At 47.4% G+C, this 21,205-nt stretch overlaps 1 protein-coding gene across 11 annotated transcripts in view; it reads right to left on the reverse strand.

Moving 5' to 3' along the window:
• The window catches only part of PLEKHA1 (pleckstrin homology domain containing A1), a 420,928-nt gene that overhangs the window by 385,200 nt on the left and 14,523 nt on the right, over positions 1 to 21,205 (reverse strand). For 3 of the 11 annotated variants that reach the window (XM_085602496.1, XM_085602470.1, XM_085602533.1), the window contains exon 1: positions 20,814 to 20,897. The exons of the other annotated variants lie outside the window; for them this stretch is intronic. The gene's annotated coding sequence lies outside the window, so the exon portion shown is untranslated. Of the gene's footprint in view, positions 1 to 20,813; positions 20,898 to 21,205 lie in introns of those variants that run through there. 11 annotated transcript variants of the gene reach the window in all.

Here is a 21,205-nt window from a genome sequence, read left to right on the forward strand (position 1 = left end):
GAGCAGACCCCCTCTGCAGCCTTCGGAACCTTTATTCCGGGGTTGTTTGTGATGCAGCCAAACCATATACTCTTAAGTGCATTATAACTAAACGGTAAATGCTAACTTTGGGATGGCTGCACGGAAACATGTCGTGTTTGGTGTCAAACACCTTGGAATCATACCTCCACACCAGTAACTGGTGTGGGAGTATGATCCCACCCTTCTAGAGGGAGAGACAGGACAGCACCGGTATACCCAGTACCAGCTAACAGAGCCCTGGCATCACAAAATGGAAGCTGCCAGCCACAGACATGAGTCTGCCCTTCTGCTGCTGGACGAAACTCCGGCAGGGGAGGCCTGGACAATAGGTTTCCTGTCACAGGGAGGTGTCACCACCTCCCAGACAGGCTTTAGTGTATTGGGGCTGGGTGGGTGCACTCCAAGTCTGCACTGGGGGCACATTTGGTGTCCCTGTGCATAGTCCAGCTCAAACCGGTTGCAGGGGCTACCAGCCCCTGTTCTGGCACGAAACTGGACAAAGGAAATGGGTGTATCCACCCCTCTTCCCTGATCCTCCCATAGGTGGGTCCCTAGAGTTTTTCCAACCCCTTCCTTGGGTATAAGATAGGAACCCCTGGCAACAGGACTTTAGATTACACCTGGATACTCTGATACTGAATACTGGAACTTCGACGATCTACATTGAACTAGATGACTGAAGAATCTCCCTTGGAGTAAAGGAGTTACTCCCCTGCAAAGCAGGCACCAAAGACGCATCTGTCCGGTTTGCATCTCCGAAGCTCCTGCCGGACTCTGAAGAATTTTGCAACACAGTAGGTGGGTTTCCATGGTCTCTGAGGTCGATCTGTGCACTCAGTAAGCCTGAGGCCCGTATCCCTCGTGAAAGACCGTGCAACCCGAACCCCTGGGCACCGCGACCATTTGCAGAAGCATCAGCTTATCAGAGACTCCTGCAGCTGAGCTTTGGGTTACTTGTAGCCCTGACCCCGAGCAGCATTTGCACTGAAGATTGCCCGCCTACACTCCCAGAGTGCTCCGTGAGCGGGCCCTTTGTGTTTTCTCTAGCGGTCCCTTCGCGATCCCTAGTCCATCGACTGGTGTGTCCCTTTGAAGGCATCTTTAACTTTAATTGGGCTTACCTGGTTGCTCCAGACGTGCCCTGACTCTCCATCACTTAGTGAGTCTCCAGAACCTTGCTGGTCCGCACCGAAGCATCTTTTGTCTTCCTGCGTAGGTTACTGTTGCCAAGGCTTGTTCGGTCCAATCCGGGCACCGACACCGCAGCACTCGACATCCTTCGTGGGACAGCTCGAATCCAGCTCCTCGTCGTCCTCAACGCCTCCTGGTCCTCGTGGCTGCAGAGTCAAGCTTCACCTCTACGCACTTGAAACACCCAACATTGGTGGGCATTCGTCTATCGTGCCCCTGGTCACTGGCAAGTGACCCAGACTCTGTCCCCTTTGCTTTCAGGTTCTTCTGATCTTCGATCCACGCGTGGACACTTTTCTTTTCCCGGCAGCAGCACTTTGCAGCAGGTCGCCATTGAAAACGACGACAACACCATTTGACACCTATGCACCCGGCTTCCCTGGGTGAGGTAACTCAAATACTCCGGTGCTCCCGTGGGTGTAGGCCCTAGAACCCCGTAAGTCTAAAGGGGTTTGCTCAAAGTCCTCTCCTAAGTCTCCTTAAACTTTAAAATTCCAACCGCGACTTTCCCAATAGAAGCTAACAGAGCTCGCGGCTGTGTTCTCACACTGCACACGTCCCCCGTGGGTCCCGTGTCACTACCTTGGGTGGTTCCTTGGGGTCCCAGCGATTCTACAGGCTCTAGGCCTTGTGTCTAGTCAAGTTGTGGTTCTTATACCACTTTCTTAATATATGGTTTGGTCCGCCCCTAGGGCCCTTTGTATATTGTGCTATTTACTGTCGTTTTAGAACTGTATTATTGTGTGCCTTGCTCTCGAACTTCATAAAGAGGTTAGTAGAGAGTGTTTGGAAATAAATACATATATTTTATATATATATATATATATATATATATATATATATATATATATATATATATATATATATATATATACACACCTTGAGTGGTTTTCCTTTCATTTAGTAATTCAAGAGGCTATAATCTGGTAAACCAAGCTGCTTTACACTCCTTCAAGACTTAGCCTGAAGGCTGCTCTCCATAGCTACCACTAGGATAGCTTTCAATAAAGGTGGTCTTTAAACCTATCATCAATAAGGGTTGTTTGGACTGGTGCAAGGTGCCCACTATAACTCGTGGACAGCACATGCCAGGCCAACTTCTCACATTGTACTCACCCCTTTTCTAAACCCTGCCTGCAAGGGGGAGAGGGCCTGGTGGTCCTCAATCCAACCTTCCAAGTTCCTTAGGATTTGGCTTGTGAAGACCTTTTCGGCAACATAAATAAGGCTAATCGTCCTGTGGCTTAGAGGAGAGTCCCGTAGGACCTTGTTATGAATGGGGACAATTCCTGCAGCCTTCCAGCTACAGGGAATACTAGCCCCTCGGAAGATGCAACTGGATAACATAAAAAAATACGAAGTCCATCCAATAATGTACACAAGAAAGAAATCGCCTGGGTCACCGTCAGGCCGTGCCACTTTACCATTGCAAAGGCTTTTAATTGTAGTAACGGTCTCAATCTACTCTAACTTAAGGAGCCCAGATGGTGATAGATTGCCCACCCTTGGTTCTATTCTCTATCAGCATCCAGCCCCTATTTATAAAGGTCCAAAAAGTGGGAATGCCATACCTCAGGTGAGATGGAGTCAACTAAAAGCTTAGCTGGTCGTTGATCACCATTGGCAACTAATTTCCAAAACTTTCTGTGGTCATTACGAGCCGCAGCTTCATATAAATGTTCCCATGTTTGTGTCTCCAAGTCATGATGTGCACTTATTTGGATCAGCTAGTACTCTTTCCTTTTCGCCAAAGCTTGACAAAGCTAGTCTTTCTTGTCATTACAAGCCTTGTTACACCAAGTGCGCTCTGGCAGGGGGGAGGGCCAGATAGGACCATAAAGGTGCATAAAGCACTCCCCAAGCATCTTAAAGAGGTCCCCATTGAGCTTTCCAATGTATAACTGCCAGGATTTATTCCTGGTCTGAGCCAAGATTGAATTTTCTAATTCTGAGACCGCATCGCCTAGGGCATTCGTCATGTGGTCTTTGATGCCTATGTTAGCTGCTACTTTGTCCCATTTAATTCTGCACTGGTCATTTGAGGGCACCATGTTTGTGCTTAAAGACAATGGAACATTCACCATGAAGTTAAACAGTTCTTTAAGAGAACAATGGAATACACTGTGATCACTGTCATCCCTACACAGTACCTTCAGATCGGCTAGATTACCCCAGAAGTGCAAGGAGATTATTTTTTAACCAATTCTACTTGTAGGACCAGGGCGGTTAAAAGTGTGGGCGGCATGGAGGTCCGAAACTGTGCTGCCATTACAGGTCATCAAACCACATGATCGGGTAAAGGACATAGCTGATAAGCAGCACCTGTCCAGCATTTCACTGGATTAATATTAGGTGTAGGAATTCCCCATGCATAATCATCTTCGCTAACAGGGGATGCACATCCAGAGCTGTAACTGGAGCAAAAGTAGACTATGGATGCAATCTACTTGCAGGAACTTCAAAAGTAAATGTAAACAATCTGCAGGCGATGCTGAATTTTGAAGCAAGTGAGGTTCTCTAGATGTCTAAGAAGGCACATATTTCCCAACGTCTACGAGAGATGAACTGGTTACCAGCTCCAATGCTAACCAATAAATACTTAGCACTGCACCATAAAATACAAAGCAATGTTTTTGCATAGCCAGGCAAGCACATTGGAGGTCAGCTAAGAAATTCTTATGGTTCCATCACACAACTCAAGAAAAATTGCTCGGGTTCGTTGCATGTGATCTATGGAATCCCTTCCCACAGACTTATAGCAGATGAACCGGCTTTTTAAATACATTTATCTCGGTATTTGTGTTCTTCCTTCTACCGCTTACTAGACTATTCTACTCACTAGGGCTTTAGAAAGACTTAATGATGATAAATAAAAGGCAGGGCCACTGGAATTATGAGGCAGGGTTGACTAAATTATGCAGCAAGAAAAGGCAAATTATGCTGCGCACTAGGGCACATTTTCTGATGGTATTACTCCATTATTTTGTCATTTTAACTCTTGTTAAAACTGTCTGGGCACAGGTTGCACCTAATTAGTACCAGTTTAACACCCAAAGATAGCAATAGGCCACAGAAATGCTATCAGTCACCATTTGCAAAGCATCTTCCACTGCGCAGAAACACGTGTTGCTGCATTATTAATAACTTTAATAACTTTTGAAACAACATTGTTTCTTAAAATGTGCAGATTATGCAGCAGATGAATTAGATGGCAAAAGCGGCAGATCCTTAATTATGCGAGAAACGCAGCAGCCGCATAATTATATCATTCCAGTGGTCCCGATAAAAAGGCTGAAGGAGTGCATGCTTACACACGCACACACAAAGAAAAGGTACAACATGCGCAATATTATTGCAAACATTCTATCACAATACTTGAAACAGAAAAAAGACTAGACCAGAAACAAAAGAACATTTAAATTTAGGCAAAGGAGCAAATTGTGTTCAAAGCTAGCAGAGAATCCTTCAACATAAAAGTTATCAATGAGAGGAATTTAAGTAGGGGGGCTCCTGCCAGTGCTCAAGACACTGAAACGGGTCCCCAGCATGCTCCATACTCATCTCCTTAACTTTACAAGTAAATAATTCCCGGCTGTCGGAAAGCTGGTGCAGAATGTTTGCACCTAGTCTGAAACGGCAATACAGTTAAACAATATTGGAACATAATACTGGACCTTCATTCATGACACAGATGAATATACCCATAACACCTGTATCTATCCTTCTTTGGTATTCAGCAGACATATCTATGAAAAACTTAAGATTTGTAGCAATGACGCGAATCCTAGCTAAAAGAAGAATCACAACTAAATGGATGGGCGGTGGTATAACACAACACAAAGACTGCTTAGCAGACACTGTAATGATCAAATACATGCCTACTCCGTGTCAACACATCCAATTGCCAGATCACATGATTTTTGGGATCCCTTGAGACATTACCTGGCCCAAAATAGAGTAAGCACCACCACCTCTCATCAGGATAGTAAGACAAATGCATCAGCTAGTGTGAAACACACACATGCAGTTCCAGAACCCCCGCCGACAAATATGGTGCTCGTATTTGATAGATATAGCATAAATAACTAAGCATTAAGATGGCATAATACAAGATAATCAAAAGAAATTACGGATATAATGGTAGTCATGTAATAGAAAGGATGCAGTGCGATACTTGCTGTAGTGGCTCGTTACCAAGTTGTATCGGATTGTATCCGTATATGTTTATGGGGAAAAAGTATGATAAAAAGGTTTCATAAACATTTTTTTTTAATTAAAAAGAATTCGTTTTTTTAATTTTACAAGCAAAAATACTGAATTCTGTGTCAGGACTGGAGGCGAGGATTATGCCTTCTCTCTTTGCTTTTATTCAACAGCAGCCATCATTAAAACACATTTTAACTATGTTTCCCATGAACACATGGGAAATATCAAGTAGCAGAAACAATGTGCAATAGGGAACAGTTCCATAACAACCAATCAGGGGGGACCATCAGCCCCAACATAGTCCTCCTTCACTGACCCTTCACTCTCTTTCTTCGCTGCTGCGCAGCAGAGATAAGTACCTCATACTATCTTCTATGGTGATTTTGGGGTTCTAGCCGGCTGTAGCGCTTACCATGTGTTGTGGCTGCCTTGATTTGCCAAAAATTATGCTGCTTTTTTGACGCAGCTCTCGCGCGTTGCTTTCTTTTCGTTCGGTCAAAAAAATATATATTTTACAGGTTGTATTGAACCTTTTATTGTTTCGCGGCGTTCCCACATCTCGTTTTCCCCCTGTTTTTCCTTTTTCTACAGGTTATGTGGCGGGCTGATGGGCCTCCTGATTGGTTGTTATGGAACTGTTCCCTATTGGACATGGTTTCTGCTACTACATTTTCCCCAAGTGTTCATGGGAAACGTAGTTTATATTGTGTTTTAATGATGACTGCTGTTAAATAAAAGTGAAGGGAGAAGGCATAATTCTCGCCTCAGATTCCTTAATAGAATTGAAACTTTCTGTTACGATAGCTAAGAAATGTTTCTTTCTTTTTGGACAGAGATGGAAAAATCTTTAAGATATTCCAAGTCAGTGATGCACCCTCTATTACATTTCATACGTTTTACTCCCTGCTCATAGGCATATGTGTCCCTATTTCCTGTCAGCATTTCATTTTCCTAAATATGTGTCCGTAACTTTGTTTTTTGAGAAACAAGAGTTTAGTATAGCATGTAGTGCAAACTGAGTTGCCTCTAGGTATAGATGGATGTTTGTGACTAGACACGAATGAGAGTTCTGGAGTGAAGGCTGAAAGCAGCGCAAGTTTCTGACAATGTCAGTCATAAAGGTTTTCTGACTAAATGCTCATCTAAAGTCTCTCTGCAGAGAACAACGGTCATATAGGTGCAAACTGCAATTGTGATTCTATGTGAAAGTCCCTGAAAGGAGAAACACAGCTGTAGAAATATGGACAGCATCAAAGGAAAAGAAAATAAAGCGCGCGTGCATGTGTGTGTGAGAGAGCGAGAGAGGACCGTGAACTGGGGAGATGAAAGGAAATACAGGAAGGAGAGTGAATAAAATGCAATGAATAGGAAATAGATGATGTAGGTGGGACAGGCAGGCGAGAACTATGCGTGGAGAAAAACGGAACAACATGCAGATAGGGAGATTAGAGAGGAAAGCGATGTTAAGGGGAAATAAATTGGACTGGTTACTCAGTGAAGTAATAATGAATTAAAAATATATACATTTTTTTTTAAAACAGCCATAAGACGCACTGTAACGTCAAAAGGCCAGCCTTGATTTACGTTCACATGTTTGTTGTGTGATGTTTTTGGATGCACCGTCAGTGGCACGGATAGAGGTTCCCAAATACCATTACGCGTTGTTCAATATTTCTAGCTCGTGTGTTAGGTCACGCCTGTTAAAAGGGACTCAAGGTTCTTTGGCCGCACCCATTTAAGAGATCCCACCTTTTTCATCGCACTTACAGGACTGTAAATAAGCCACCACTGCAATCTACGGAAGTAATGCATAATGAAAAGCAATGATATGTGATGTGTTCACCTGCGTTCTTCTATGTGGCCCGCATCTCGTAATACTTCCATACGTTTATCCCAAGGAGTCAAAAAGCTCCACAAAAAAAGTGTGAAAAGGCATTTACTACGCAACCACAAAATGGAAAACTGTGCTAAAGCATGTTACCAAACATTCTTATTCCGTGGAAAACAATTACATCAAGAAAAAACAATTAAAATAATAACAGTGTGGAAACACATACACGTCATCAGTCTCACCTGAACACTTTCTGGTTCCGTCTACTAAATGGCGGAGCGAACAAAGGCTAGGTACCAGGCGCGCAACACCCATTGGACTCACAGGGCTTCAGCCCCACCGTCGTGTGTGGCAGCCCGGGATGAGACACCTTCCCGGGCAAAAAAGCAGCCGCACCCGAGCACTTCACAGGTCTTTAAAAGACCATTTGCATGCTAATGAGGCCTTGCTGTTGTTTCACCCCTTCTAAGAGCCCCTGCAGCTCCACTCTACCTATTGCTTAAAGTTCAGCCCCCCCCGAAATTTTTGCTCAGCCCCCCCCCGAAATTTGGCTCTAGTTGCGCCTCTGCTAGGTACTAACATACACAATGACGATCAGAGCATGAAATATAACTCCCTCGTCGTAAAGTTTCTGAACACATCCCATCAGCTGAAAAGTCGCGGCACTAAAACACCCAAAACATGAATGCTAAAATGAGAAATTATAGCCTACTATAATCCTGCTTTAAGTAAAAGGACATTTACAAAGGTCTACAGCACGGTTCCCTGGCACTGTCAACTTACTGAGGAGCAGGAGCAGGAGAAATGCTTTTTAAAGGCAATAGTCGATACCGCAGAAATGACAGCACAGACCGCATTCCCCAATAACGACAACCTGAGCTTCAGGGCATTTCAACCCAACGATCCTGCGTACCCTATTTGAAGGACTGTAGGCAAAGCATCCATAGTCTACGAATAGTGAAGCACCTACCACACTCGAGCTGCGACATGAACGGGCGAAAATTGAGGTAAGAAGATTTTTCCAACATGCCTCTGCAAGCCGAGCGGCAGTCAAGGGCTTAACCCTGCCCTAGAATATGATCTCTATAGCTCACATGCATGACAGTCAGCCGTTGCCTAATTCTGTGACATACACAGAAAGAGGATCTTTAAAACAAGCACCAGCAAAGCCAATAGGTCTTGCCTTTAATATGCAGGTACAGAGCTAGCTGATGGCTTTGCCAATGGTTGTTTGCAATACTTTATGTGAAAGAGGTTTTGAAGACTGCTGACCAATGAAGTGCAGACTTTAGTGTGCAATTGTATTAAGTTGTTATTGGACATTGAGAAAGTAAATACAATTATTATGAACATATACAAAATTAAAAACTGCAATTCTGCATTAGCGTGGTATCAACTGTAAAATGTTTTTGGTTTAATAGCATGCCTTGATTTCATAGTGTTGGAGATCCATCTTTTTCTGAAACACATTGTGAACATCATGTACATTTGTACTTTGAATTCATATTGAAGCTTTATATATTTCTGAACATATGGTAGGAGATGTGGCACAATGGCAGGGCTGTTGAGTATGGAACATGGGTTACCAGGTTCGAACCCCTATTCTGTGCAAATCTCAATCACATAACAGTCAAGTTTGCACTACTAAAAAAACTACACAAAAAGTGGTTTGACCGTGTTCATGCGAAAGTTAGTTAAATATTACCAACTAGGTATTAACAAGTGTAATACACATTCATGGGATGTGCAACTAAGTAACAACTGCATTGCTATCTGATAAAGTTTTGAGAACATTACCCCTTCATCCCTCTCTCCGTGATGACTCCCTCAATGAGGCCTATGTGTCTCCAATCACAATCCTTTCCCATAGATAAAAATCCCCCCCATACTTCTGTTTCTTTTTAGGTCGAACCTAGAGCCAGCGCGCATGCGCTGCTCTACAAAGCTTACTGTATAGGAGTGGGGAATAGAAGTCCCACCCACTCTCCGCCCATATTTGCCATTGGCTTGTGTCATTGTCTGTCCTACATGCTGGCTTCTGATTCGTCAATAGGCTTGTTAGTCCCTCCTTAGTCCTGCCTCCTCTTTGTCACTTCCCATGGCGACTGGCCCCTTTACTTCGGTTGTTACTCGGTACGTGTTATTTAGACTGTGTGCACTAATTTCATTAACAAGGTTCTCCTACTGCAGTTAAGACATGCTTTGGTACCTTCTTCCCCCCCTCCCGTTGTCCGTGTCATCACACTCCCCCACCTTCCCATTGTCCGTACCTTCTCCCCCCTGCCCGCCCTCCCATTGTTCGTGCCTTCTCCCCCACCCGCCCTCACGTTGTCCGTGATGCCTACCATTTACAATGCAATAGGCCTCGCGTAAATGCGAGACCTATTGCATTGCAAATGCTTGTTTGTGAAGTTTCTCTGGTAGGCGTGGTGCGCATGCTCCAAAGTTTTGGCAGCTCTGTTCTCTGCCACGCTCTGCCGGCAGGGTTGGGGAGTTCACATTGACCTGCTTGCTGGCCATGTTTGTTTTGGCAGTCACCCGGGACGCGTGCAGCAGTGTTTCAGGCGAGTACGGGGGCCAGGCTGCCTGCTGTGCGTCAGGGCTGTCTCTTTTTGGACGTAAATTTTTTGGGCCGGACCGGAGGTCTGGGGTGCTTGCCTCCGGCTGGCTGGGGGAGTGAGCTGGGTGCCGGGAAGACGGTGTCTCCCTGGCCTGCTTGCTTGTGGCTGGGCCTGCTTCTGCTGGCCGTGGCGTTGCGGGGCTGGTTTAGCTCTTCCTATTTAATGGATTCAACTCTGTGAAGCAGGGATAGGTGAAATACTTTTTCTTTGGGAGTCCTCCTCATTAACATGGTGTATTTTGCTTGCTGCAAGTTTGTACTTTGAACTCCCGTTTCTTTTTGTGACTACTTGTAAATGTCACTAGCTGTAAGAGGTCAGGTGACTCTCCACTCTTCTTTATCAGTCTGAGTTTATATCATTAACGTGCGGCTCTGCGGACTATGATGTACAGTTCATTTTGCTCCTCTGGATTATCACCCACCCCGGGGACTTTCAGGTTCCATCCTGCTCTGTGTCTGCAGTAGGGGCCAGACAGGGCGTCCTGTATTACATTAGACGCAGGATACTGCGATGGGGAATCATGGTGGTGTTTTCACTATGCGGGGATGCTAGGGTACTGTCGTTCCACATTGACGGGGCCTGCAGAGGTTATTCTTTTCTTGTTGCAAATTCGAGAATCATGAAGTGCTTTTCTGGATGTATCGGGTTGGGTGTTACTCCCCTTATGAATTTAGTGCTCCACGCCTCTCCTTGTGAGTGTTCTGTGGGGGTGCTGCGGCCTGGATTTTCCGTTTCTCCCCAGCTCCCGAGTTGTGTCTGTGCCTGCTCCCGGTTCAGCGGGTTCCACGTAGGCGGTGTCCTTTTGGGCTGCCCGTCCGAGAGGACTGCAGTGCTTTGTTCCTGCTGAAGTTGTATGTATGTATGTATGTATCGCGTATTTGTATAGCGCGGACTGTCACCCGAAGGGTATCCTGGCGCTTAGACCATTATACTGACAACACACAGAGCGATCAGAAGGACTTATTCTAACCTAGGAAAAAGATATGTTTTTAATTCCTTCCTGAAAGAAGGGAAATCCCCGGAGCTTCTCAATGACAGGGGTAGAGAATTCCAATGTTTGGCTGCCACATATCTAAAAGCCCGCCCGCCCATCCGAACCCTCATAACCTTCGGAATTACCACAAGGTGTGCTGACAATGACCGAAGGGATCGAGAGGGCACATACCACTGAAACAATTCCTGCAGTGGAGCAGGTCCTTGCCCATGGTGTCCTTTTGGGCTGCCCGTCCGAGAGGACTGCAGTGCTTTGTTCCTGCTGAAGTTGTATGTATGTATGTATGTATGTATGTATGTATCGCGTATTTGTATAGCGCGGACTGTCACCCGAAGGGTATCCTGGCGCTTAGACAATTATACTGACAACACACAGAGCGATCAGAGGGACTTATTCTAACCTAGGAAAAAGATATGTTTTTAATTCCTTCCTGAAAGAAGGGAAATCCCCGGAGCTTCTCAATGACAGGGGTAGAGAATTCCAATGTTTGGCTGCCACATATCTAAAAGCCCGCCCATCCGAACCCTCATAACCTTCGGAATTACCACAAGGTGTGCTGACAATGACCGAAGGGATCGAGAGGGCACATACCACTGAAACAATTCCTGCAGTGGAGCAGGTCCTTGCCCATTAAGTCCTTTAAACACTAGACAAAGTGCTTTAAAGATAATTCGCTGTGGGACAGGCAGCCAATGAACATCAGTTAACGCCGTGGAAGAAGAGTCAGAACGGCGCCGGGAGAGAGCCAGCTTGGCCGCCATATTCTGCACACGTTGTAGTTTAGCCACCAGGTTGGCCGGAGCTCCCAGCAATAGTGCGTTGCAGTAATCCAGCCTGCTCAATATGGTGCCACGCACCACTTCTGGCCGAACATGAGCCGGCAGCAGCGGAAGAATCTTCCACAGCATGCGGAGCAGCATCATGCAAGTGGCCACAGTTTTATTCACAAACAGGTCCAATTGGAGATTAGGCCCAAACACTACGCCCAGATTCCTGGCGGAGACAGCTGCCGAGGGAGCATCCTGAAAGGATGTAGGCCAGAAATCAGGAGGCAGAGGCCGAGGAACACGGTCCAGCGAGCAGTGTAATACCTCTGTTTTGGAGCTATTAAACTGCAGGGAATTCTGCCTCAGCCAATCTGCAGTTGACGCCATACACTGATGGAAAGTCTCCAGAGGCACCGCATCCTTACCCTCGATGGAAAAGATGAGCTGCGTATCATCGGCATAATTAATAACCGAAATGCCGAATGATTTAATCAGACTCACCAGAGGGCGGAGATAGAGGTTGAACAAAATAGGGCTGAGGCCGACCCTTGCGGGACGCCCTGCTCCACCGCTTTAATCTCCAACTGGAATAGTGGCATAGCCACTACCTGGCGCCTGTCTCCTAGGTAAGAGATCAGCCAGTCACGAGCCAAACCCTTCACCCCTGCATCCTCGAGTCTACTGACCAGGATGTCATGGTTGACCGTGTCGAAGGCGGCCGACATGTCGAGCAGCACTAGAAAGGCTGCTCGTCCAATGTCGGCTCGCGATCGAAGGTCATCCAAAACTGTCACCAGGGCAGACTCCGTGCCGTGTACTGGTCTAAAACCAAATTGAGACGCGTCCAGGCGGAAATTGGTCTCCATAAAACTGGACAGATGTGTAGTAACCAGTTTCTCCAGAATCTTAATGGGAAAAGGAAGCAGCGATATAGGTCTATAATTTGCTGGACAGGTGGGATCCAGAGTTTCCTTCTTCAACAAAGGTGAGACCACTGCTAATTTCCAACACTCCGGAACACGTGCGAAAGAAAGAGACTGGCAGCAGATAGCGTACAGCGGGGGAAAAAGCTCCATCTGGAATATTTTCCAATATTTGTGTGGCAAAGGGTCCCGAGGGGAGCCAGAGGTTACACTATTAGCCAGCCGGCAGAACTCCTCAAAGGACGGAAGGGGAAAACTATCCAACTGTGCCTGTTCACCACCTGCCCCTTTCGTCTCCATGTCAGCCACTAGAATGGAACCCCGTACAGGCTGGATAGCAAGAGTGGGCATCGGAGTAAGCTTGCTTAAAATCAAAGCGATCTAGTCTTCAAAAGCCTGCGCCAAAGAAGTACATAGGGCTTGAGAGGCAGGGATGTCGTTAGCCACAGAGGTAGGTCGAGAGAGATCCCCAACAATCTTAAACAGGGCCTGCGTTTTATTCGATGCGTTTAAGAGCGATTCCTCAAGGAATCGTGCTTTGGCACCTTTAATATGCGTTTTATAAGTCAGTAGGGCCTGTCTAAAAAGGGCTTTCTCAGATTCTAAATAGTGGTTTCTCCAAACTCGCTCCGCACGTCTACAGCAAAGCTTCAATTGCGATAGCTCAGCAGTAAACCAAGGCATTGCGATCTTGGATCTGTCCCTGATTTTACGCAGGGGGGCCATCTCCTCCAGGGAGTTATGGATCTTCCGGCTGAGGCACTCATAACTTGCATCCACACTATTCCCTAAGGGGATTTCCCCACCCAACAAAGACGGCAGGCAAGATTGTTTAAGCAGTCTCGATCACTGCCTGCCCGTTTTAGTCCTAGTACCGGTACTTCCACTCCCAGTTGTTACCATAGGGAGTGCAACAGAAAAAAGAACTAGGGCATGGTCCGTCCAACACTGAGGGAGAATGTCTCGGACCACTACCTGTCTAGCATCAGCAAAGATCAGGTCAAGAGTGTGTCCCTTAGTGTGGGTCTGTGAGTGCACCAGCTGCTGCAAGTGGATGTCGCTACAGGCCTGGACCAGGTCCGAGAGGACCGACCTTGTAGGTCCATCAGGACACAGATTAAAGTCTCCCAGAATCAAGGTCCTAGCATGGGTGTTAGAGAGCTCGTAGATGACAGAGTGCTGGCAGGGGGCAGATAACACAACAACCCAGAATAGAGAGTGCCACCCTGCCCTATCAAGGAGAAGGCCAGAGTCTCACAGCCCGAGATACTCTTGGTGTCAAGCATTGAAACATCGAGCGAATCCCTGTAAATAAAACCCACACCGCCTCCTCTAGCTCCCTCCCGTGGGATGTGTCTGATCTTGTAACCGGGGGGACAGGCTAACCCTAGTTCCACCGCACAATCCGCTCTGGTCCACGTTTCTGTCATAAACAGAACATCTAACTCACAAGACTCTATGAGTAGTGCAATTTCCATATGATGTTTATTCAGAGATCTCACGTTCAGCAGACCGCACGTTAGGGACTGCATACACCGCGTGGTGGCATGAGGCTGACGGCACAGAGCCGTACCTGGGTTGAGTTGTAACAGCAAGTCTCTGGTATACGTGAGCCGAGCATCAGACGATGGTACAGGGTCCCCGGCTCCCGGCACGACCTGTGCGCGAACGTGCGCAAACGGGCTTACCTCTGGCGCACCTCCGGCGCGCCACCGTCGCGCTCGCTGCGCGCCAACGCTGCGCGCTGGTACACACATCCCTTATATACTATAGAGCGAATCCGCGCGGGAGTCCTGCGAGGCCACACCTCTAGACCCACCAAAGATGGCACCCGAAAGCGGCCTGATCCAATGAGCCTCGCCTAAGATGGCGGCCAGGACGCCGCGATCGCGTCCTAAGTAGTCCCCTGGAATCTAACTAAATCCCGCAAAATGCAGGTGAGTTGTCCAAATTTTAAAGTGCAGGTTTGACCTATCCAAGTCCCCCGATAATTAGGCTACAAAAAGCGCAAAGCGCAAAGCGCAAGAATTGTCAGCGCGAGTTACAATATATTAAAAATTGACATAAAAGCAAAGGCAACAACAGCAAGATACGCGTTAGCGCCGAGGTATAAAGGTCTACCTGAGACAGCGAGAAGACTCCTTAAGTATGCTGCCCAGTGCGCGGGAGTCCTGCGAGGACACACCTCTAGACCCACCAAAGATGGCGCCCGAAAGCGGCCTGATCCAATGAGCCTCACCTAAGATGGCGGCCAGGACGCCGCGATCGCGTCCTAAGTAGTCCCCTGGAATCTAACTAAATCCCGCAAAATGCAGGTGAGTTGTCCAAATTTTAAAGTGCAGGTTTGACCTATCTAAGTCCCCCGATAATTAGGCTACAAAAAGCGCAACAGTTACGATATATTAAAAATTGACATAAAAGCAAAGGCAACAACAGCAAGATACGCTGTGGGGGCTGTGGGGCTTCCGGAGTTGGGACACTCAGCTGGAGTCCTGCTGTACCTTCCCCCGGCTGGGGTGGGCGTGGCTATCTGCCAGGGATTGCCCGGTCAGAGTTCTGCGGTGCTTTCTATACGGCCAGTGTATACTTCATTTTTCGGCGGACCACTTAGCACCTGGCTGCCTTCCCGGATGTTGCATGCGTTGGCAGGTGGTGGACACGTTGCTTACGCTTCTGGCTTTCCTCGCATGTCTTGGAAGTTGCCTGATGGGCTCTGCTGTGGCCGCTTTTGGCCTCCATTTGTGGGGGGGTCAGTCTGGGTGGCTGCAAGCTTGGTTTTCTTGCACGCCTGCATGTTGCTGTGCGGCGGGCTTGTGCTTCGGTTTTATTTCTCATGCCTCTTCCTCTGCTGCATATTTTTTTCACTTCATGCCTTTGCTACGCCGCCGCACCCATGGGCTTGTGGGCCGGGAGGCTGCTTATCATAGGCCTGGTTGTCTGGCAGGCTATGCTCTCCTGGCTTGTCAACTTTGGGGCCTCGGTGTGTGTGGGGGTCTTTGTGGTGGGCTACGTGCCTAGTTCCATGTCCAGCCGCCTGCTTGCTGTGCCGCGGGCTTGGGCTTTCCTCCTTGTTTTTCCTTTTACGGGTGTGGGAGTGCGGTGCCTCCTTCCGGCTGGCTGGGGGTGTGTCTGGTTGCCGAGTGCTGGTTGGTGCCTGCTTTGCGTTTGCTTTTCATGCATGCTTCTCCTTGGGTCTCGGGCTCTCCTCGGTCCGGCGTCCGGCTTTGGCTTGGAGCTAGTGCAGGTCTATGGCGACCTCTACCTCTTTGGTATTTGGTTTCCTGATTGGTGTTCGTGCATCTCTTTGCGCCTCTGGTGTGCTGTAGTGCCCTCTGCAGCATTGGGCTGGGTGTCTTGCCTGTGTGTCATTGGCCAGCTGCCGCCCTTTTCCATGTTTGATGTTTTGGATGGTCTGGTTCAGAATGCCTGGTGCTTTTAGGCTTGCGTTCTCGGTCTGTGGTCTGGGTTGTTGCGGGTTGGGGCCTTAGGGCTCTGTTGGTTCTGTGTGTCCCTTCTTATGTGTTTCAGGCCTACTGGGGTACGGATCCGCCTTGTGACGCGATCGTCCTGTGTTTAGTCTGCTGCACCTCGGCTGTTTGGTGGCATCCCTGCTTTTCAGTGGTTGCTGGCCTGGCAGCTCCATCCTCTGGTGTCTCTGCTGGCGCTGCTTGGGGGCCCTGGTGGCCTTCTGGACTCCCTCCCCGTTTTTGGTGCCTTGCTCCCCGTCCTCTAGGGGTGTGGGCTCTGGTGTCCAGCTGTGCTGTTTGGTCCATTTCATTTTCTGCCGTGAATCGCCCTGGCTGGTCCACGTGCTGCTTGTGCATGTTCCTGGGCAGTCATTCCTGGGGAGATGGCTGCCTGTTTCTGCCTCTGCTTTGAGGTGCTTGTGCGGCTTCACTGTTTCCAATGGCCTGGTACGGTGGTGCATCTCTTTTACTGGTTGAGGTGCAGCAGGATGTTGGTAGCTGCTTTCGGCATCCCCGGGTTGCAGGGCTCCTGTGATGGATGCCGGGCAGTGTCTCATGTCTGCCCTTCACCTGCGTTTCAGCGCTTCCGCTGTTCTCGGCTTGACGGGGGTTGTGGCGGTGGGTGTCTCTGTGAGCTGCTGCGCTCGAGGCAGGATCCCTGTTCAGTGCAACTGTGTTTGTTTGAGCTGTTGCACATCTCTCTGGTGGATTCTACATAGTGGGGTTTCTCCCACTTTGGTAGGGCGATGGTCTGTGTCTTCAGCTTCCCGTGTTCCCTGATGAGAGGTGCCTCTGTTGCCACTTTCAGGCCTGGTTCTTCCTTCATGGACCCACCCGTTGACTGCTGCTCGTTCTGCTCGTTCTTCCTGGGGCTTTTCGCCTTCGGATCCGGTGGTTTGCCTGTGGGTGGTGACCTGTCAGTCTTTTTCCTGGCATCTAGTTTTGTGCCCGGTCTTCCTCATGTGGGACTTTGACGGCTTGCTTCTTGGGGCAGGTTTTTTCGCTTCGGGCTGTGCTGTTGGGGTATGTGCGTCAGATGTCCTTGTATATTTGTCTCGTCGTGATGGGTTCCTGGATGGGTACCTGCTGTTCTTGTTGGGGTGTCTGTGACATCCCCCTCTCCTGTCCTGTCGCTTTCTCTGGTTGCAGCCACTTAGACGACTCTGGCTGCCCGTCTTCAGTTGCCTTTGGGGGTGCCACGCTGTTTGGTAGGCTCCAGAATCCCCACTTTCTTCTGCTGTCCTCTGCTGGGGCAGCTAGGGTTGTGCTGTTGCCTCCTTCCCTAGGGTGGTTTTCTTTTGGCTCCTCTTCTTGGCTGGACCTCGTTCTCTCCTGGGGGTTGTTTGCCTTTGAGTCTTCTGGTTCGCCTGGAGGTTGGTGGTCTGCAGTAGTCTGTCCTCCGGTCTGCTCTGGCGACCAGGCAGCCTCGCTGGGGCATTGCCTGCTAGCGTTTCCGCTCCTGTCCATTTGTCCTGGTCTTGAGCGCTTCTGTGTTTTTGTTGTGGAGTCATGCGTTGCTAGTTCCTAATCCTGCCGTACAGCCTGTATCCCTGTCTCTGGTTTGGTGCCTGTGGGTTGGCTACTCTGCTGGCTGTTCTTCCCCTGTGGTGCATTCCATTTGCCCGTTCTTGTCGGATGTTGGTCAATGGGGGCTTCTTCTCCCATGCCATGTCCCTTGTGCGGAGTTTTCTGTGTCACGCTGGCGTGCTGTGCACGTTCAAGTGGAGTGCCAATTGTTGTTTCTCTGCCTCCAGAGCTGGGTCCCTCCGGGGCGAGACCTTTCTGGATTCCAGTCCCCTTGCGGGGATCTGGTGGTCTTTGGCCTCTCCCTCTGATGCTGTGCTCGTGGGCTTTGCATCTGGGTTTGAGGGCTCTTTAGTTCCCGCCTTTGGGGTCTGTGTGTCCTGTCTTGTCACCCTGCTGGTGCTGTTTTGGTTGCCGGCTGACTGCTCTTGGTTCTTTATCTTGTCTATTTCCCTGGTATTTGTGGCCTGGTATGTTCTTGGTGGTACCCGAGCTTGTGGTGCCTCCTTGTCTTTCATTTTCTTCTGCTTCTTGCTGGCACTCTGTTGGATTGCCTCTTGGGGACGCCTCTTTCCCCTTTGTGTCTCCTTGTTGGGGGCGGTTTCGCATCTGGTGGGTGCCGGTTGTTGGGTTCCATGGTGCTGGCTTCCGTCTTATCCTTGGTTTTGCCTGTGGCTTGGCCTTATCTTTGCATTTTCTGTGAGGTTGTCCTGGCCGCCTTTTGGCTTTGGTATCTCTAATTGAGCGAATCATAGCGAGAGGGATGAAGGGGTAATGCTGTAATTACTTACCGGTAATAGCATTAGTCTGAATCCTTCTCTCGCCATGATGACTCAGGCCATCCCTCCCGTCCTTTTCGGCGAGTCTAACTGTGTGGTGCTTTAGGCTTTGGTACAGAACAGGAAGTTTGGAGGGGGGGGGGGGGTATTTTTATCTATGGTAAAGGATTGGGATTGGAGACAAAGGGGCTTCATTGAGTGAGTCGTCACTGCAAGAGAAGGACTCAGAGTAATGCTATTACCAGTAAGTAATCTCAGCAGGTTAGATTCCTTAGAAAGTTAGTGAAGGCTTCCATATCAAAAATGTTCCTCTGCTCTAGTGAAATTCCTCAACTAATGCGTGTACTTTACTGCCTGAATGGTCTGGATTTCAGACTAATGGCAGCCACTCGTACTGCTGTTTGGCTGGTGGTGTGCGTAGAATGGTAGTGTGTTGGCTGGTAGCCAGTATCTGTGTTGTCTTGCTTGAGGTATGTTTGTCAGTTGTCTGGCATTTGGGTGCTTGGAGGTGTGACTTGTTTGTTAGTCCTGTTGCCGTATGAGAGTGTTTGCCCTTTGAATGGCACTGCTTGTAAATATAAATGTTGTATTGAGTGGGGACTGCAGCTGGCAGTGTGAATGGTTTTCTGTGTGTAAAACATGAAAGGCGTGTGAATGGAGTGTAAAGCAGTTGATGCCTTGCTGTGGCTTTACAGCTTAGTCAGTGGTTCTATGATATGATGTTGAAATAATTAACAATGACTTTTGTGGATATTATTTTGTGAAGTCATTGATGAATAACGTTTTTTTATGAACCATTTACTTACCCTTGTGCCAAATCCAACCATTAAGGCATTCATAGACTAGTTGATGGGTGTACAATAATGTTTTGGTGTTTTTTTCTGCTTTTTACCGTCCGTGAATACTCTCTCTGTAGTGAACACCTTCAGCCCACACATCTTTTTGGAAACGGGTCACCAAGCGAATAGTATGTGGTTAGTCTTGAGTGGATCCCAAAAGGTTTTTTTATTCAGAGTCCCCTGTAAATGTAATTAATTACCAAAAACATATTTTTCCTCTCATTTCTGTGTGGGAGAGTTATGGGATGACCGGGCCGGCACAAATTTCCTACCACTCAGCATTTACGCAGGTCTCCCATTAAAAATAATACCTCACTTGTGTGGATGGGCCAAGTGCCCGTGACAAGGAAGGGCCTAAAACATATTGAGGAGGCATTAAAATTATCTATCACAAAACTACCTGGTTTTGCAAGGGGGACACCTGCGTTTGGATCCCGGGCTCAGTGACTATGTAAGGAAACCTATCAAACCTAGACATTTCTGAAAACTAGACACCCGGGGGAGTCCAGGAAGGTGGGGCTTGCGTGGATCACCTAACATATTCTTACCTAGAATACCCTGCAAAGATGTAACATTGAATAAAAACACACATTTTACCTGCATTTCTGGGATGTAAACTTCAGGAATGTGCAGGGATACACATACTTCCTATAACCCAGTGTTCCCCCACTTGTCACGAGGAAAATGCTACCCCACTTGGCCTACCCACCGTTTTTCTCAGGAGACTTGTGAGAACACTTGGTGGTAGGAAATTTGCGACTGCCTGCAGATTCCAGAACTTTTCCTCACAGAAATGCAAGAAAAGTATGTTTTTTAAGCCAAATTTGCGCTTTGCACAGGATCCTGGGTAAATAAAACCTGGTGAGAGCCACGTAAATAACCTCACCCTGGACTCCACCGTTTGTCTAGTTTTCAAAGATGTGCTGGTTTGGTAAACTTCCCTAGGCGCCATCTGTGCTGGGGCCCAAAATCCAAAGCAATCACATTGTTAAAATACTTGCCTTCTGCTAAGAGAAACATAGTGTCTCCCAAGTTACATTTTGGGGTGATTTGTGTCGTAGGCGCAAGGCCCAGCTACACAAGTGGGTTACCAATTTTATTAGGAGACTTGTGTGAATACATAATAGTAGAACATTCGTTATAACCAATTGAATAGCTCTACGTCTGTGCTTTTCAAATGTAAGGAAGTGTGTAACACAGAAGACATTTTATAAAAAGCCCTCTGAAACACATTCTAGTATGGGTAGCCATAATTTCAGAGATGTACAAACAAACACTGCTCATAAATTCAGAATCTGGTGTACATTTCAGAAATACAGAGTTTTCCTTCATACCCTTTTTCCATTCTTTATAATTTACAATAAAAATTGCTTTATTGTCGGTGTATAATGAAAAAACGTTGTACAGTGCAGCTCAGTTGCTGGCTCTGGGTACCTCAGGTTCTTGGAGAACCATATATATCCCCGCAACCAGAAGGGTCCAGCGGACGTAACGGTATATTGATTTAGAAAATTTGCCATAGGAAGAAGAAATTACAGATGAAAACGTAGACACAAATGGCTGATTTTGTAACTCAATTTCAATATTTTCTTTATTTCAACTTACTTTTTATAGGAAAACCTTGAAGGATGTACACAAATGACCACTTACTGAATTCAGATTTTTGCCTAGCTTTCAGAAATGTATAGCTTTCCGGGATCCACAATGGGTTTCACATCCGTTTCCACCAACAACTAGAAGGAGGTTTAAAGCACACAAAAAATAGGTAAATGGGCTTCTTCCAGGATAATGCCAAAAAAATGGTTTTCTAATTCAAAGTCTCCTATTCCTGAAAGCTGTGAAGATTGCAATTTTAGAACCGCAATCCCTTAGTTGACAGATGATTTTATCTGCATGCGTTTTTTCCCATTTTCCCCAAAAAGCCCAACATGTTGCTATATTTTGGTTAATTTCTCAGTCCCCCCAAACCCTGGATACCTTTCGCCTCCCCAGGATGTTGTAAAAAAAGAAAAAAAGACAAATTTGTTGTGGGTACCTCATGT

This window comes from Triturus cristatus, chromosome 1_2 (genome assembly GCF_964204655.1).
Source record: "Triturus cristatus chromosome 1_2, aTriCri1.1, whole genome shotgun sequence".
Taxonomy (NCBI): domain Eukaryota; kingdom Metazoa; phylum Chordata; class Amphibia; order Caudata; family Salamandridae; genus Triturus; species Triturus cristatus.